This window comes from Myotis lucifugus, unplaced genomic scaffold (genome assembly GCF_000147115.1).
Source record: "Myotis lucifugus unplaced genomic scaffold, Myoluc2.0 scaffold_5, whole genome shotgun sequence".
Taxonomy (NCBI): domain Eukaryota; kingdom Metazoa; phylum Chordata; class Mammalia; order Chiroptera; family Vespertilionidae; genus Myotis; species Myotis lucifugus.
The window spans coordinates 6150993-6165165 of record NW_005871053.1 but is presented as its reverse complement, the minus strand read 5'-3'; the positions used below and the strand labels follow the sequence as shown (position 1 = coordinate 6165165).

Genomic DNA, 14173 nt, shown 5'->3' with positions numbered 1-14173 from the left:
GTCTGACATGTTACTCTGTACACTTTCATGGGCTGCTTCCTGTTCAAAAAAAGTCTCTTAGCAATGATTCAATCCAAGAAATATGATACCGCCAGTTTACTGGAACTCACCCATTATATTTGTCTGCAAACTGCAAAGCCTGATGCAAAGATAAAGCAAGACTGGAAAGTGACTCAGAATAGGAACTTGGATTATTTATTTTCCCAAGACACACAGGTAGTGGGCCCAAAATAAATCAGAAAGTTACTTTCCAAAATAGCATGTGATCCTACTTGCGACCAAAAGTGCATGGATCTGACGTTTCTATTAGATCCAGGTATGAGAAGTTTCATACCTGGATTCTAATAGAGCAGTGATTTTCACTCTCTTTCATCTCATGGCACACATAAACTAATTACTAAAATTCTGTGGCACACCCAAAAACATACTTTTTGGCAATCTTACAAAAATAATAGGTATAATTTTGATTCAGTCATACCGGACAGCTATTGTTGTGTTGGCTGTTATCAATTTTTAATTTGACAATCTAAGGGAAAAGAGGTCAGTGCCCATAACTAAATAGTTAGGTATTGAATTATTGCGGCACACTGGTTGAAAATCACTGCAATAGAGTTATTTCTTGTTGGTTAGTATCTATCTCAGCAGGATGCTGCTGCTAGCTCTCAAGGGATTTATGTATGGGTTATCACTATAGTAAAACCTCGATATAATGGACTGAATAATTCAGGGGAGGGGAAGTCCATTAAAGCTGAAAGTCTGTTATATAATAAAGTAGGTTCTTCGAATGTGTATGTTAAAAAAATTGACAAATGTGTATACCTGTTTTTACTTATGGAGACATATTTGTATAATTAAAATAAATTATATATGAAAAGTTTAATTTCACAGAAAAGGTTTCTATATGTATTACAGTAATGTTAAATTTATACTGAATAGGTCTAGTAAATGCATGCATTCACCAGTCACCAGGAGTAAACAAATGCACCTGGCTGGGGCTCGGCTTAGTGCAAGTTGGAATATTGGCTGGCACTCGGCTGGCAGTGGTTAAAACTGCTGCAGAAAATCATACCACGTGACAATGGAACCAATTACTGCCCTCAATTCAGTGTAATCACGTGTTAATCATTCGCAGAACATTGTTTAGGAGTGGGGACTCTTGGATTTAAATATGTAGATTACAGTTGTAGATATGTAATATTTATTTATGCCGGTAAAATTACATATGGCCTATTTGCTAAAATTTGTTAAAAATAACAGTGAATAACAAAAAACCTGTTAATTATAAGCAGATCTTGTTTTTAAAAGCATTTTAAAATTAACAGGGTGTTGCCCAGCCGGTGTATCTCAGTGGTTGAGTGTTAACCTATGAATCAGGAGGTCACGGTTGGTTTGATTCCCGGTCAGGGTACATGCCTGGGTTGCAGCTCGATCCTCAGTGTGGGGCATGCAGGAGGCAGCTGATCAATGATTCTCTCTCATCATTGATGTTTCTGTCTCTCTCTCCCTTTCCCTTCCTCTCTAAAATCAATAACAATATATTTTTTTTAAAAATTAACGGTGTTTATTTTCACATATGACATACAGACCGGAAATTCTGTCTCATATCTGTTGAAGTTCACAAAAGGTTTTACTGTACTTTGCCAAGAGAATGACTTGGTTTGATAAGCAAATTTTAGGATAAATTTTTCTAATCTCTTCCCCACTTCTGAATAAGCCATATATGTATTCAGTTCTGGATGCTGTCCTCCACATAAGGAGCCTTTGAGAGTAGGTCTCCCATTACTCTTAGAATGATTCTCCAGGGAAACACACACACACAGGCACCCACCATTATTAGCACCAGAATCTTCAGGAGCATTGGGTCTAACTCCCTAACCTACTTTAACTTAGGTACACTGACATTAAGTGGGTGTGGACTAATGAGGTGGCTCACATATCCACTTTGGGGCCAAACAGCCCTACATGGCCGACCTTATGTGCCCTCCTCTACAGGGCACCCCCTTACCCCCCGTGAGGGAGGGCCGTACTCCAGCATGCTCAAACACTTCTAAACTCCGAGTGATCCTTTATCTAATTTGGGTAATGAATATGTAGAAAGCAATTATTTATTTCAATCTTAAAGCTCCTTTTTCAGATTTAACTGCCTACAATTAGCTCTTTTTTAAAAAAATATATTTTATTGATTTTTACAGAGAGGAAGGGAGAGGGATAGAGAGTTAGAAACATCGATGAGAGAGAAACATCCATCAGCTGCCTCCTGCACACCCCCCACTGGGGATGTGCCCGCAACCAAGGTACATGCCCTTGACTGGAATCGAACCTGGGACCCTTCAGTCTGCAGGCGGATGCTCTATCCACTGAGCCAAACCAGTCAGGGCTACAATTAGCTCTTTTTCTAAAAATTTAAATTCTTTATTGTAGCTTTTTTCCCCAAGATATATTTGTTATTGATTTCAGAGAGGAAGGGAGGAGAGAGAGATAGAAACATCAATAATGAAAGAGAATCATTGATTGTCTGCCTCCTGCATGCCCCCTACTGGGGATCAAGCCCACAGCCTGGGCATATTCCCTTGACCAGAATTGAACCAGGGACCCTTCAGTCTGCAGGCTGATGCTCTATCCACTGAGCCAAACTAGCTAGGGCTACAATTACCTTTAAAAAAAAAAAAAGAAATAGGACAGTCATCCAGGCTTGGGGGACAAGTAAGTACTATATGAAGTTTGTTGCTGTTAGCCAAAGACTTGTGTGCCCATGGTGGTGCTAAACACTGCTATCGATGATGATTTTTAAATATGTATATTATATATTGTAATATAGAGAGAGCCTATTTAAAATACTTAGCTTCCTTTTTTAAAAAAACTGCAGGTCCTGTTAAAATATGTTCCAAGGGGTTTAATTTTCTTAGTGTGAACTTTTAAAACTATAAATTATTTCTTGAAATAATAAGCTACTAATGGCTAAAATTTCATTTTACCAGAATGGTGGTAGTTACAATAAAGGTGGTGATCAAGATCAACAAGATTAGTATACATATAACCATAAATGGATCATTAATCCATCTACCCATCTAATACATATGTAGAAATCACCTCTCAGGTGCCAGGGACTGTGCGAGGTGCTGGGGACACAGATGAAAAATGGTCTCTGATCTTAGTTTTGAGATATGATGAGAAACTGTAAGAGATAAGGCATCACTAAACTGCACAGAAAGACCGCACATGGGTGTGACAACTGACAATGTACAGCAGTCACAACCGTATGAGCATCCTACCCAGTAAACCAAGGGTTAAGCCCGGTTTTCCAAAGGCCTAGTGCAAGCCAACATCTAATAGCAAAGGAGGTTACAGAGGTGGAGAGAACACAAAACAATGAAGACGTCCCCACTGTATGCATTCTTGGAGGCAATATTTTCCTCACAGAGGCTCAGCTTTCCAGTGCAAGGAAAATTCTCATATGCAAAGACACTTCCTCCTGGCATTTGGACTTTTCAGTCAGTATGATTCATCTCAGCTAAGATGGGAATTACTGCTAATGCCACACTGTCACCGAATGCTACAAGTAGAAGGGACCAGCGGACCCACACAGGCAGCCCCTTTCATTTTTCAAATAGGGAAACAGGTCTAGAGGGTGCAATTACTTGTGCCAAGGTCTGAGATCAAGGATTTCAAAATCACCTTTGGTCTACTTTCCTGCTTTTACAACTCATGCCAAGTTATTTGGCAGAGGGAAAAAGGTATGTTTTTGAATTAGCATCTCTTGCTCCAGCTTGCCAGCCTCTGGGTACCTAACAGCCTCTATTACAGCTGGTGTTGCATGGTTTACAGGCATGTTCTTGGGCCGCCCCTATCTCATTTGAGCCTCACTGAAGTAGCATGAGGGAAGGTGCTTTATTTTTATTTATGGATGAGCACATTTAGGCTTTGGGCATTGAGCAACCTTGCCTGGAATCACATGTCCAGCAACTAGCAGAGCCAGGATTTAATCCAGAACTGTTTCTGAGCCTGGCAGGCTCTTCTCGTGCTGTGGTGCTGATCTCGGTATTCACACAACAGGACAAGGGCTGAAAACTGGTTTAGCCCCAGTACCCTCTCCCCAAAGCACGACACTAAGACTTGGAAGGCAGCCCGCTTGACACTCAGACCTGACTGCCCTGAAGACTTATGGGTAAATCAGGTCAACGTAACTGAATAAGGAGAGCTTAGCATATACTAATCCTTCCACAAAGCCAGTATTTTATACTTTACATGTCTTATCTGGGCTTTCTTACAATGGTCTTACTAAACTGTAAACTCCTGGCTATGTCTTCTGTAAAAAGATATTCATTATTCATATGTACTATAATAATATTATTTAACATAATTATGTAATAATCAGCCCCTTTTGGGTTTTAAGTTATTCCTAATCTTTTGCTATTACAAATAATACTATAATGAGTATCCTATACATAAATCATTTAATAATGTGTGAGGATACCTGTAGGATAAATATGTAGAAGTAGAATCATTATGTCAAAAAGTATATGCATTTTAAACTATGATGGATACTGCCAAATAGCTCTACACAGAGGTTGTACCTTTTACACTCTCACCAGCCATGTGTGAAAGTGCCCATTCCCCAACTTATGTGTCCTTTACACCTTGCATCATATTGGCACATGGTACCCACTCAATAAATACATATTAACTGTTTGTAAAGATCTCCTATGTTAATTCCAGAATCATTTCAAAATTAGCCCTTCCCACTATCTTTTAACAATAAAATTAAGGCTAAAGAAGAGAATAAACCTCACATACAGAAATGTCAATTGGCCAGAGGACAGCATTCTTTAACCACCAGTCCATGCCCAGCCTCGCTCCAGCCAAGCTAAGTTTGGTTGGTGACTTTGGAGCTGGTAGAACAGTGGCAAGGACAAGAAACGTAGAGGCCATGGTGCACACAGATAAGAGAGAAGATGGACAAAGTCTCAATAGGTGAAACACTCAATCATAACAGGCAAAATCAGCAACTTCAGCCCTTCTAACAGATAAGGTAAACTTCAAAGAAGAAGCAAGTCCAGCCAGGATGACCCATTTACCAACTCATTAAAGAGCCATTCTTTCTAGGGAAGTGTTTCTCAGGAACAGATGTTTGTTGGCCATTAAATTACATTTAGAATGCATAACTGACTACGGAGAGCTGACAGTGATCTTGGAGATCATAGTCCAAAGCCCAGGTTTATGAATGAGGATCCTGAGGCCCAAAGATGCTAAATGGGTAACCAGCCCTGGGTCTCATCTGACTGAGCAGAACCCAGGAGGGGTCATCTGGTGAACCCAATACAAATTAGATTTTAAACTAGACTTTCCTATTACAATTTCTATTAATTAAAGGTTCATGAACTATTAGGATTTACTCTGAAAACAGACCTTTACAAAACTATTATATAGGATTTGATCCTGCAGCCAAATTACTGGCCTATAAAACTCTGTTATTAGGAGAAACCGATCAAAGTTTGACCCTCACTTTTCTGTAGAAAACTTTCCTTCCCACACCCCCAAGCTCAATACAATCTGGCTAAGAGCCTCGCAGCTCTACGCCCCTTCAGACAGGTCTCTCTGCTACCAAGAGCAAAAGTGGTTCAAAATTAATGTGGAGCCCTAAGAACTCCCAAATCATGACGTCAAGGCCATGTACCCACTAAGTGCACATTCCAAATGGACTCATCCAAAGGCTCACTAAGACCCGGGAACAGTTCTACGTCTCCCTGGAGAAAGAAAGCCCTTGGAGACACCAACCCTTACATCCGTAGTGCTTTAAGAGCACAAAGCACTTGCATCATGATGTGCCATTTGTAGCAGAAGTAGCCCTGTAAATCTGATGGACAAACCCATAAATCAAATCACCACTCAGTATGTCATAATGTCTCCCTTTGCTTCTCTACACCTCAAAATATAAGTCAGATTCTGGTTTGCTCTAAGAGTGTTCACTGTAGTTGTTGTGTTTCCTTTAAATCAGTTTTGCTACACGCCTAGGAAAACAATAGCATAAAACAGGCTTAACACTTTTACCAAATGTTCTCAATCTAACTGAATAATAAACACATGAAGTCAAGCCTTTAGTCTTCTCAAGGACAAAAGCTGTGGGTTTATCTGCTTTAAAATCTCTGGCTTAAAAGGACTTAGATTAAAATCTGAAATACAGCCCTGACCGGTTTGGCTCAGTGGATAGGGTGTCAGCCTGCGGACTGAAGGGTCCCGGGTTCGATTCCGGTCAAGGGCATGTACCTTGGTTGTGGGCACATCCCCAGTAGGGGGTGTGCAGGAGGCAGCTGATCAATGTTTCTCTCTCATCGATGTTTCTAACTCTCTATTCCTCTCTCTTCCTCTCTGTGAAAAATCAATAAAATATATTAAAAATAAAATAAAATAAAAAGGTTGCTAGTGACAATGTCTTTGGGGGGAATTCTGCTGAATTCCCAATTCTTCCATTTTATAATCTACTTCCTGAGGACACAGTGGGAACATTAACCCTTCCAAACTACACTAGGTAGTATTTATACTATTTTAGCAATTTTTTGTAAAAAGCTTCCTCACTGACCTGAAAGTACTCATGTGAATCGAAATTACTAAGAGGGCTCCAAAGGACTAAATGAGTCATCTTAACATTCTTCATCAAAGTTATGGTCCAGGTGCCACACAGTCACCATGATTCTTTATTGCCAAGGTTATCTAATGACTGAGTAGAAATTAAGGGGCATTAGGTGATGGGAAAGTGTTATCTGTCCCAACTAAGATATGAATAATCCTGAGTCTGGAAATATTTCAACTGCTTTCAGATGTATGCATTTGAAAATGCACAGTACCCACTTGTTGCCAATTGCCTGGCATCTATTTGGAGCTCTTAAAAAGGAAATTATAATTAGTGTATATATCATATTACATTCACTTCAAATAAGTACAGGAATCTTATTTTTCCCTTAATGTAAATCTTTTCAATTAATCCAATAAATAAATATGTAAGAACAGTGGTTACTTAGTGAGCCTTCACATTAAAATTTGAGAATGAAAGATTGCCGTGCCAATATTTTAAGTACAGATTAAAGACAGGTATGGCACAATCTAAGTAATAATAATGGCTACCACTTATTGTACACTTTCTATGTGCTCAACACTATTCCAGGCACTTTTATTCATTATCTGTTTTGCTTATAACAATCTGTGAAATGGGTAGTATTATCATCACCCTTTTGGAGTAAGGGAACCGGAGCATGGAGAGGTGAAGTAATTTTGTGTGAAGACCCCCATCTAATAAATGGTGACAATGAGATCCAACCCAGGTTTATATTACAGAAGCACTTAACTAGCACGGGCTCTTGCTTCAGAATGACCTCGGCCTCTTTAAGGGAGTAAAGAATACTAGCTTAGGAAGACCTGCGGGGTGCCAGTTGGGGCTAGAATTGGCCTCGCCACCTAACCTCACTGTGCTGTTCCTCTAAGGGAAAACCCGGACAGAATATACATCCTCACAGAATTCTTTTTCATATGAAAAAACAGTGTGCAGATACTCCATAGAAGTACAGGACAACTCAGGGGTGAGGTATTAATACTATTAATAAATTCAACTCCTATTGCAGATGTCAAATGAACATGAGAAGCATCTAATTTTCAGGCTTCTGTGTCTGACCACATACAAAAAATAGACAGTGAGCTCCTAACTTGCTTATGTATCTATCAGACATCTGCATGGCAACAACAGAGGGTGGTGAGTATAAAAAGTTTTCAGCATGTCATCTCCCCAAGGGTCTTAGAAGGTTCTTTTCCTTTTTTTTTTCTTTTTCTTTTTTAAGGTCAGTTATTTAGGTAGTTATTACTAAAGAAATACTTTAGTCTTTAAAGACTAAAAGAGGGCGTGGGCTTTGGAAGAAGGCAAGGCCACAAGGGTCAGCTCAGTCCACGTTGGGATTTAGCTTTCCACTAACGTACTTCTACTCTCCAAACTCACTCTGTTCGTACAGCTTGCTTGTGGACACTATTCCGTTCCTAGGCCCAGAGCCCCAGGATAAGAAATTTGCCACATGTGAAGGAGTGTATCTGGGAAGGAGTTCAGTGGGATGGCTTATCAATCCACGTAAGTACAGGGGACCCAGCAGACAAGCCGAGGGTCCCACGGGGAAGCTGGGCAATGTGTGGCTCTCTGCTGTCCTAGGGCACACATTAAGGCCTCGCTAAGGATCGGTTTTCTGTTTGAAGACCTTTCAGTTGCCACAACAATCAGCCCCTCACACGTGACCAGGGACATGTATATGGAAGACCACAGGAGAGTGAGAAGTTTATAGCAAGGAGCAAGAAGCGGCATGGATGTTTATGCTGTTACATGGCTAGAATTCAAGGAGGTAATCTAAGATGACCTCCACACATTCGAATATCCCTGACAAAAAGGAAATGGGACAATAATCACAACCACCAGTTGCTGAATGTGTACCGTGTGCTCCATCTTGTGCCCAGTTCTTTTCTTCATTTAGGAATGCTGTGATGCAGACATCAGCTGCATTTTAAAGAAGATAAAAAAGGCACATCCCACTGTAAAGTCTATCAGCTTAACCTCTCACGGCCTGAGTTCTTTGCCTGTAAGACAGGGACAATGCTCCTTACCTCACAGGGCAGAACAAGGAGTGCATATGACAAAACCAGCTTGTTCAAGCACTCAGCACTCTGCCAGCCTAGGGCAGGGCCTGAGAGGCAGCAACTGCCATCACCAACACTGTCAGATGCCCACCTCTGCTAGCTCGGGACTCACAGCAAAGCCCATGGGAGGGAAAAGCGAGGATACTGTTTTGTTTTTTTTCCTTGGATGAATACTGCCAATCATTGGGACTGGCAGCCATGGATGAGACTGTCAGAGGTGACAAGACAGTAAGAGTAAATCAATCTTAGAAAAGGACAGAAACAGAGAAACTCCCCCTGTGCCTCCCTGAAGAAAACAATCCATCCTCACAGCAAAATGGCATCTCTGGCTTGTCCTCCTCTCCTGACATCAGTGGAATTAGTACACTGGCGGGTGGGGTTCTGTTATAACACCGCACTAACAGGGCATACAAATTTAAGCACAAATGGTTGTGTCCTGGGGCCAAAAGTAGGAGCATCGACTCCCCTACAAACTTTAAAAAAATTGGTTTTAAACAGTTAACAAAGGTACAGTTTAGAGTTGGAATTAGAGATCCCAATATGTGTGCTGATGCCAAACCTGCTCAACCGCACTCACACACAGAAGAGCCCCCTCACCATCTCTCTGCCTTCAACCTCAATTCACAGGCCATAACAACTCCTTGTCCACATCCACTTCATGTGTCTTGCCCTTTCCAAAACCTCCCATGATTTCCAGCTGCCTTGTATACTTGCAGTGCCATACACAGGCACGTGAAGGCCCTCAACAGACCCCAAAATAACCTTTCCAGCCCTAGTGACCGATTATGCAGCCACAGCCCATCCAGCTGGTACCTGCAGCTTGAGCCAAATGAAACCCAGGGCTTATAAATGAGTCCAGTTAAAATGCTACCTCTCCTCTGTACAGTCATGAAGCTGTCGTGTATCACAGAGGAGCTTATATGAACACAAAGTTCCTAGAGTGCAGTAACAGACTCACGCTCATGTTTATTGAGCAATTACTATCAATTAAGTACTAGGCACAGTGCCAGACATTAGTTACAAAAATGAATAAATGACAGTCCCTATCCTAGAAGTCATACCTTAAGCAGGAGGATAAAGATGTAAAGTAATTTATAGTCATTATGATATGAAGCATGCCCTATAACCCAGGTGTGAACAGAGCAAAGGGATTGATTAATGAGGAGGGGCAATTTGAAAAGCAAATGTCCTTCAAGGGGGACAACATATTTGCTGCATTATCTTGGAAGAGCAAAATAACTGCATACCTTGAAAGTTCCCCAGGGTGTGTAAATACCTAATAAATATTTGCGGAATGAATAAGTGTACATTTACACCCAGAATTCAGTATTTTCATTGTATACTTAAGATATCTGGGATTAAAGAGTTCTAATTATCAAAGTAACAAATGTATCGTGTTTAATATAATTTATGACCCAACTATTAGTCACAGAAAATTATTTAACTTCATTTACAGTATCGATACTTCAAATTATTCTTTGGGTGCTCTACTAGACACAAAGTATTATATCTTAAGAACTATAAATGCACACTCCAAGTTAACAATGAAATTGATTTTTTGAGAGAACATGACAGTATCTTCAAATACCCATTAAAGAATTTTGTAATTTGGATAATATAACAATTAATTAATCAATACAAATGTTGATTAAGTGTATTTTATTAGAGAACACTAGTTATTTCCCTCAGTAAAAAGACAAGAAATGGACAACCTCACTTTGCCCCCATAATCAAGACTTTTGTGCTAAACCATCAAATTATTAGATCGCAACCTCTTCAGCTATTCTACAGCTTTCCTTACTTTCTTACCTCAGTTCTCTGACATCTTCAAAAAGCATCTAGTAGAAAAGGCAGTAAAGCCCCAGAAAGAGATTTTTAACTTCATCTTGAATATTAAAAATGCTGTTTATCTTTTTCAGACCAATTCTTCCCAGCTACAGGCCCAAGAAATGGTAAATCATGGTAACAACTACCATCAAATAACATTGCTCTCTGTTAAGGGAACTGGACTACATACTCTACCTGAGTAAGTGAAATGTACCTGGTCCCTCTGGTTTCCAGGGCCGTCATCAGTTTCTATGATCTCTCTCTCTCTCATTACCCCCTTTCAGTTTAGAATACAAGGTGTGTGCGGGCTGCCATCTGAGGAGATGGTGGACCTCTCTATAAAGATCAAAGAAGATTTCCTGAGAACAAGCAGTAACATTCTAGAAGTGAATGCATCACAATGATTCCATTGGGTTGCTGCCACCACTTTGGAATGTTTGAAATTGTATGGGGGTGGATGGGTCCACTTTCCGGTTGTCATAAAATGTCCTGCAATGTGGGACTGTCCTCCACTCCAAAGACAATCCGTACAGCCCACATGCCAGCAGCACCCTCTTTGATAAACACGGGGCGAGCCCCTTCAGGCTGGGACACTGTCTTAGTTCATTTTTGTAAAGAAGTCCCTTATTCGTTAGCATTCAGGAATAATCCAAAAAAGCTGCATTCCTCCTGGGTTCATTAAAAGGAATCCTGTAAACTAATCTTTTCCTTCTCAGTCCCTCTCCTTTTCATTGCAGAACCCATTTTTTCAAGTGAAACGTAACCTGGAACCTCCCACTTCGGAGTCACCATCCTCACAGTCGCAAGGACTCTCCCAAACGTGCAGCCTGGTAAAGAAGTTCCCAGCAGAGGATGAGTCTCTGTTTCTGGGGAGAGAAAAGAATCTGAACCAGAGGACGGTTTTCATTCTTGGCCTGGTCTCAGCTTGGGAACCAGTGGAAGGGAGCACATGGTCAGGGGTGAGGGGAGGACCCAACCAGCACAACGTAAAGCTGCCCTGTCCTTTGGAGTTGATTTTAATTATGTTTCACCAAGAACTGCCAAGAATAAAAACAACGTCTTGTATTATTTTCCTATTACAAGTAAAAAAATGATCGTTTTAATGTTGGGTGGTTTTCATTACCAGAATTTTAATGATTAAAAAAAATTATTTTTTGCTAGGTCAAAAAAATTGATGGTTCCTGAACACGCTCTACACACAACAGCAAGACTACAGTATTGTAAAACAAACCAGCAAGAAGTACACGTCAGCCCTCAAGCACCTGAAGAAGGAGCGTAGTTCCATATGTCATGCCTCTGCTCCCATTCTGGTCACAGAAGGCACAAAGCACGATGATCATGTTCCCCTCTACTCTATTCCCTTAGACTGGGAATAGGTTGGGTTCTGCATCCATGTCTGATATAATTTTGTGCTGAAGCAGAGCAGACAAAAGATTGTCAAGTCTGGAGTGAAGCAAAATTCCATACTTATCAGTAGGCCACCTACATACCTGTCAATATTGTCAATGCTGCCTCTCACACAGACTTTGGAGGGTGAGGGCCAAAATGGTACTAACCCACCCTGAATGTAGGCTATATTCCAGCAAAAAAAAAAAAAAAAAAAAAAAAAAAAGGCATTTAATGGGGAAAGTGATTCATTAAAATACAAGTATAGCCCTGATCAGTGTGGCTCAGTTGGTTGGAGCGTCCTCCCGTACACCAAAAGGTGACTGGATCGATTCCTGGTCAGGGCACATACCCAGGTTATGGGTTTGACCCCCTGGTCAGGGCGCATACAGAAGGCAATCAAAAGATGTTTCTCTCTCATTATCGATGTTTCTCTTCCTCCCTTTCTCTCTCTATAAAATAATAAATAAAATAAAATAAACCTTTAAAAAAGAGAAATACAAATATGCATCACACAGAACCTGTTAACGCTGAAAATTCTTCTGTTTTGAGGTAAACAACTATCATGCACATCTTCAGCACAAAACTCATTAAGAACAAGTGAAGGAATAGAATACTGTTTTTTAAATCTTAAAGCAATAGGAGGGGACGAATTAACATGACTAGTTAGAAAAGCAGGCAGCTTTCCAGGGGAGATTAAAGGTACCCCTCCAATGGGAGGATGGTTGGGACAAGACTGGAGTTGGGCTGCACAACCTCTGCTTGGCAACACTGGAGAGAGGCCTGGCTGGCTGGCACAGGGTGCAGCTCCCTTCTGGGCGTGTTCACATGTTGTCAGCAAGGTGGGGCTAAGCCAGCTTCAGAAAGCCAGGAACCACACCCTCAAGTCTCTCAAGTGGGACTGCTGTGCTGAACATCTCCATGTCTCTCTCTCCCCCTTCCCACTCCCTCCCTCTCTTTCTCTCTCAAAAACAACTCAGAAGTTAGCCCCAGTTTCCAAATATGTAAACCAGGAAGCCATTCAGGTGAGTACAGATGGTAGCCATTGTGGTCAGAATATAAAGTGGACTTTACCAAGTAGATACCGAGAATCAAAAAATTGATTTGCTAAAAGATGCTTTGTAGATTTAAGGTTTTTTATTTTTTTTATTGGGAAACAATAATAAGGCTCATAAATACAGCTGTGTGGCTCAGTTGGTTGGGCACTGTCCTATGCACCAAAAGGTTACCGTTCCAATTCCCGGTCGGGGCACATGCCCAGGTAATAAGTTCGTTCCCTGGTAGGGGGTGTGCAGGAGGCAGCGGATTGATGTTGTGCTCTCACATCGATGTTTCTCTTTCTGTGTCCCTCACTCTTCCTCTCTAAAAATCAATAAAAATATTAGAAGAAATACAGAGCTTCCTAGGGTAAGGCTAAGTTCATCTGGGCCTCTGGGCTCTACAACACCTATCCCAAACACCTGTCCTCACTGCCTTTTCTATGCTATTCCCAAATAATCTAGACTGCAGGTTACCACAGGCCACATTCCTGACAAAACATGAAAACCTTCTACTGACCCACTTGGGGAAAACCTTTCGATAAAAAAATTACATCCAAATCTCCATAAAGGATTAAAGAGCTCAAGTTATATTTACTGAATTTCAAACATTCACCAGGCACCTTAAAACACAGTTCTCAGATTTAGGTGTTGCTCTTAAGGCTGTGAAGATCAGTGAACAAATATAAAAACACTTCCTTTCATGATTTCAGTAAGACATCCTAACCAGCTTTTCTAAGTCACTATATAAACATCAGTGGCTACCAAGCATTGGCTGTGCAGGGTTCTCAAATCTGACTGCACATTGAAATCCCTTCAGAAGCTTGAAAAACTTCTGTTGTCTGGGTCCTATCCCCAGAGACTTTGATTTAATGAGGGATATGGCCTGAGAAGCAGTATTTTAAAATACTAATGGTGATTCTAATAGACAGCAAACCACTGCTATAGGAAATAAATATATAAAGTGAAAACAACCCAAATATCAACTAATGAGAAGATAAATAAAATTTTGTGTATCGATACAATGGAATAGTATTCAACAACGAAAAGGATTGGACATGCTACAACATGGTCAAACCTTGTACACATTATGTTAAGTTGAAGAAGCCAGTCATACAAAACCACAAATGGTATGATTCCATTTACATGAAATATCCAGAATGGATAACTTCATAGATACAGAAAATAGATGAGTGCTTACAAGGGACTAAGAAAGTTAGAACTGTGGAATGACTGCAGTGGATATGAGGGTCTTTAAA

At 40.6% G+C, this 14173-nt stretch overlaps 2 protein-coding genes across 10 annotated transcripts in view; one reads left to right on the top strand and one right to left on the bottom strand.

The window, feature by feature from the left end:
• Nucleotides 1-12105, top strand: part of HNRNPA3 (heterogeneous nuclear ribonucleoprotein A3) — a 39245-nt gene extending 27140 nt beyond the window's left edge. The window contains exons 11-12 of one of the 6 annotated variants that reach the window (XR_001351073.2): nucleotides 10584-10690; nucleotides 11653-12105. The gene's annotated coding sequence lies outside the window, so the exon portion shown is untranslated. Of the gene's footprint in view, nucleotides 1-7994; nucleotides 8108-10583; nucleotides 11595-11652 lie in introns of those variants that run through there. The other 5 variants (XR_002826384.1, XR_001351065.2, XR_001351072.2 and 2 more) reach the window with 5 other exon arrangements.
• The window catches only part of NFE2L2 (nuclear factor, erythroid 2 like 2), a 50359-nt gene that overhangs the window by 12443 nt on the left and 23743 nt on the right, over nucleotides 1-14173 (bottom strand). The window lies entirely within an intron of this gene.